This window comes from Triticum dicoccoides, chromosome 3A (assembly GCF_002162155.2).
Source record: "Triticum dicoccoides isolate Atlit2015 ecotype Zavitan chromosome 3A, WEW_v2.0, whole genome shotgun sequence".
Lineage (NCBI taxonomy): Eukaryota > Viridiplantae > Streptophyta > Magnoliopsida > Poales > Poaceae > Triticum > Triticum dicoccoides.
The window spans coordinates 681,944,118-681,949,904 of NC_041384.1; positions in this window are offsets into that span (position 1 = coordinate 681,944,118).

Consider the following 5,787-nt stretch of genomic DNA (forward strand, 5'->3'; position numbering starts at 1 on the left):
CGGCTGGGCCGGCCAGATGGAGCTGGGCCGGGCTCTGGTGGGCTGCACGGTAAGGCCAGGTAACTTCCTTCTCTCTCTCTCTTTTTCTAATTATCTCAGTTTTCTATTATTCTGTAAATTTAGGGCTTTATTAAAAATACTCAGACACTTTAAAAAATCATGAAACTAATCATGGCTACTGTTTAGAATATATCCAACAGTAAACATTTTAGTTTATGATTATTTGAGCATTTGAAATATTTAATAGCATTTAAATGCCCGAATGAAAATACTATATGATTTAATTCAGTGACCAAATATGTCCTGCAAAAATATAAACCATTTTTGGTAGATGCTTCCACCTCAAACCAGAAATGTTGAACATTTTTAGAGGACATTTTGAGTTCAATGAAAAAGGTTTTATTTTGACCCTAGTTGAATTCATTTGATGCTAGGGCTTAGTCAATCCCCATCTCAGGTTTAAATGAAATTTAAACATGATGTAACACTCTAATGCATGCACTAGGCATTGTCAGAACTAGGGATGTGACAACTCACCCCCACTAAACAAGAATCTCGTCTCGAGATTCAAGCGTAGGGTAAGGTGAAGGGGAAACGCAAACTAGCACAATCTTCACGATCCAGGGTGCACTTTATCAAAGCGTTGATTCGATCACCATCTTTGTCTCGAAGTCTTGCTCTGAGAACTCCAACTAACATGACAACGAGAGGAAAGGAAAGATCCTAAAAGAATGGTTCTTCTCGAAGGTCGAACAACTCAGGATTAACTCACGGAATGAGACATAGCAACATCTCTCGAGCTGAGAGGCGAAGCACACATCCATAGGAATGGAGTGAAGCAGATGACGAAGGTTCACTAGGTAGACCACAATTTCACGCTTAAGAAGGTGGTAATCGATTGTCAACGTAGCGAGGAGTTGAGTTGCCATGATACCATAACGATACACCTTAGGGAAGGTGACTCGTAGAGATATCCCTTAAGTGGCAAAAAGAATTACTTTTGATTCAGAGATCATTGAAACTCTTTAAACCAGCCTAAGGCAATTCTCGAGCGATCATTTGGAGGGGGTCGGTAGAATGGCATACTCGGACGTGGATGGTGTGGATTACCTTGTTGAAGACAATGTAATGGATGAATTTGCTTACCACCGGAAATGGAAGAGACCCGTGGTAGAATGGCACATTGGCGGTGCAAGCTGGGAACAAAATGCAAATGCTGGGAATGATTCCGGTAACTGGGGAAAAACCCAACATTAGAGAGTGAATTCACTGTTTGAATAGGTCATAGCATTGCCGAGGGAACTGAGAGCAAACCCAGCTAGTGCCGAGGATAACACGTAGCGCTTGTGCGTGCTCTCAAGAACTTGAGCATTTCCACAATCATCAAGGTTTTACCAATATCCGTGTCAAGGATCCGGTAACACAACCTACTACCATGATGAATGGTGATGGAGGATGCAGATGCAAAGGAAGATAACACTTCTCAGATTTCATCTTAGCGGGGCCAAGGGAATAAAATCTGGATGATCGACCGAGAGACATTTAGCACTCCGCTTCTAATGTTCTCCTAGATGTGCTAGTATAACCCATTCATAGATATGGTTTGATATCTAAAACATCAAGTAAAAGGTCGGACTTCGGGAACACAAAAATCCATAGGGGAAACTAGGGAGTAAACCCTACGAAATCCCTATGGGGAGGTGGCCAACTTCTTCAATCAAGATACTACAATAATAGGTCTTTCGGCTGGGTGGTGCTGGCCACGACATCCACCTTACAAAGTTATCGAGGAACCAATATTATAGTTCTTGGGGAAATGTTCCAACCCGTCATATCTGCCTGAGATTCAGATCTGGTTGGTGTCAGGATATTCCATACTCATCGAGTCTAGGAAGAAAAATGAAAGTTTGCAACACAAATCGACGAGATGACGTTGAGGGATTCTCGGGAGATGAACTACGATAGCAAGCTCCAAAACATGAGCTGGTTCTGCTACAAACATGTGAACACGTTGTCCCAGACAAGCATGACCACGTGGTAGTCTTATAATAAAACACTACCGAGTTCAGGTGGGGAACCATCATTAATGACATCGAAGTCTCCACGCGTGGAAGTCCAAAGAGTTCACCTTGGACAGACTCCTTTATCTTTGAACAACTCAATCAGTGGCTTGGTGTGCTAGGATATACATATAGAATGGAGGTTGCAAATCTCCAGACCACAAAATACTTCGCACGTATGCATGACTGACTTGGGATGATTCCAGAGGAAGCAAAACTAACTTTCTCAAATTCACGGCGGCAACTTTCACCAGATGCACGTGTATAAGAGGAAGTCACTCCTTTCATCAAACAAATACTTCATGAGCTAGCATGAAGAAAATGCTTTCAAAAGTTTCCAACACTAGCTTAATGTTCAACAACATCATGGAGGAGATAAGGATGTTGCCAATGGGCTCAACAACAATTCATCTAGGTTTCCTTTTAAAAGGAATTCCATAGTTAAGTGAACACGGTGATAGCATTGGTCAGACCAAAGATGTAATGGTGCATGCTCGAGGGATCAACCATGAATAAGACAACATTACGAGCATCGTTGGTACTGATTTGATTTGACGATAGCCCACACTCAAATCAAAGGATTGATAAGACAATAGGTCCAGCAACTGATCACAAGGACCAATCGATGAAGATATCATCTTTCTTCAGCACACCCTACACAAGAATATCCCTTTGGAACGAACTAAGTCAGGCAAGCTTTTATCTTCCAACTCTCCAAGTTGTTGTCTAGCTTAACCAACTAGCTCAGGGATATCTAACACCGATTTTTGAAGAGAAGGTGGTTCACAAGAAACCAACTTGATCATGAGCTCAACATAACAGTCAGGGGACAACCTGGTAATACTTCCGAGAAGATATTCGGAAAATCACGAACCACCGGTATGTTACTAAGCTCGAGAGCAATCTTTCTTTTCAGGACAAGATGATATGATCAAATGAGCGAGGACTTGACAAAATCCTAACTCATCAATCGAGGGGTGCACCAGGAAAATGGACTAGGTAGCACGATCAACCTTAGGGTGATGATTCAAAAACCAACACGCTAAGAATGAAATTATTGCCCATTTACTACCAAGCAACGGAGTTGCTAGGAGTATTGATTTCACACACCACGATTCACTTGCCGGCATTCCGGTTATAATAACACGGAAACGAGGGATGAATAATGATGGCGAGAAGTATCACTACATCAAGAATTCACAAGAGCCGGTGCAATCCTCATGAAAATCCTGACATAAAGACGGTAATACTTCAAGGTAGAGCAGAACAAAAGCTGGGTTAGCAACTTGATCTGCAGAGTACAACTACTTTGACCCAATCCTAGATATGGATGAGGTACTGGAGTTTGTTTCTCCTAGTCATTCCAGAATAGAATGGCTCGACGGACCACAAGAATAATAAGCATCGATAACACGAATGCACACATAATATTGACTATCAATTGATAGATGAGGGTCAGAAGACAACTAAAGAGGGACAACCCAAAGGAACATATGATTTTCTGAGTTGTGGATGCATGGATTAGCATGTCGAACGAAGTTCAACATATTTCTTCCGGATAACCCATGCAGAAAGGTAGAACTGGCAGAGCCACAATATATAATGGAGATCTCATCAAGAATAATCCTATTGTGATATTTCAGTTCAACGAGGAACTTCTGCCATAAGTAGTTCATGGTATTTGGAAGAAGAAGATACCACGGACTTCAAGGACTATCGCAAAGGTTACTAATATCCTAAAGGCACTAGCAATTACTATCAATATGAAGTAGGTAGAGTGAATCTCGGGTTCAAGAACCCAGGAACAGAATACCTATTACTAAGTAGCATCACAGGATGCTTTCGAGAATGATGGCCAGAATCATCACACTGGGAACACATATCATGGCTAAATTACTAGATGATCCTCTAAGACACCTAGGGTCATAATAATATCTCCAACATATATGTCAAGGTAACGGAGTACCTCAACTCACTGATTAGTGTGGTTAATCTGGCCCATGGGAACATTGAAACGGGAAGAAAGGATTTGCAAATGCATCAGACTACTTAGAAACCTGGGATGACTCGGACAGCATAACGGCTGTAAATGCTCAAAAAAGATTTGAGACATTCACAAAAATGGTGGCATAACCACTCAGAAGCACAATATCAAGGTTTCAGATCAACAATTAACATACGGAAGTAGTAGGAACTGAACTGAGACTTAAACCCAACAATCTTAAGTCTACGGATTAGTAACACGTGATCCTGATAGAAAGAAGAGATAGCCTAGTTCTTAATCCCCGTAGAAGAGAAGATGATGACTCAGATCAGAAGGCCATGAGGTATAAGGAGTAAAAAGAGCCTTACGTTCCATCCCACAATCAATTCCCTTATATAACTAAAGAATTTCTAGACTCAACTTCGACCAGTTTGGCTTGGTAATCCTACAGGCAGTCAAGCTCTGATACCAACGCTGTCAGGACCCCGACTCAATGCCACATCGATCTAGCATGTAACACCTCATATCACTTTGCGGCCTCACGCACGGTATTCCCTCGGGTGTCGCCTTACCTTTGCCCGGGACCGTTTGCGCCTTTTGGCACACGTATATGACAGTGTCGCTAGCATCCATATGATAAGGAGCCCGGGCTGACATGGCTAGTCGTAAACCCAAAGTGGCACAGACTTACAGGGACAGGCATTCATGACCCAGCATCAAACGTGTCGGTCATCAGCGAGTGAATCCAGGCTGTAGCACTGGGCTAGCAGGACTCCGGTGAACTGGGCTGTAGCGGGCTAACAGGACTCCGATATTCATCGCGTGACATTTCCCCGAAGGGACAGACACAGGAACGAAGAAGGACACATGTCGGCCATCCTAAGTGTTCCGGAGCAGTAGCAAGCTACCATGGCTCGGTGGAAACACTAGGAGACATTTCCCGGTAAGAGAGGCTACTAAAGATAAACAACTAGATGGTCAGACCCCACACATACCAAGCATTTCAATAGCATACACACAATATGCTCGATATGTGCAAATACAACATGGCATCACAACATGACTCTACGACTCAAGTAATTTATTCGATAGGCTCCGAGGAGCGAGATATTACAAACACGGGTCTCATGACCCAACAATCAGAGCATACAAATCAAAGCACAAGCGGAAGCTATCATGTCTGGGTACAGACATCTATAACTGAAAAAGGCTGAGAAGCCTGACTATCTACCAGATCCTGCCGAGGCACAAGATCGTAGCTGAGGTAACAAGCTAAACGTCGAAGACCACGCGAACTACTAGTGAGACCGAAGTCTCTCTGCAAAACATAAAATAGGCAAACGTGAGTACAAATGTACCCAGCAAGACTTACATCAGAACTAACTACATATGCATCATTATCAACAAAGGGATGGTGGGGTTTAACTACAGCAAGCCAGCTTTGACTCGGTGGCTATCCTGAACTACGACTGCAAGTAACTCTTTTGAGGTGGCGCACACGAGTCCACATATTCCCCATATCAATACACCACTATGGATCCGCTTCCGTCTCCCTACGAGAACGCCATCCATAGCACTCACGCTTATCTTGCGTATTTTAGAGTATCCACTTTCACTTGTCTATGAACTGATATAAGCAACCCAGAAGTCCTTTTCCGCGGACACGGCTATTCGAATAGATGATGTTAACCCTGCAGGGGTGTACTTCTTCACACACGCTCTCACCACTTACCGCTGTTTACA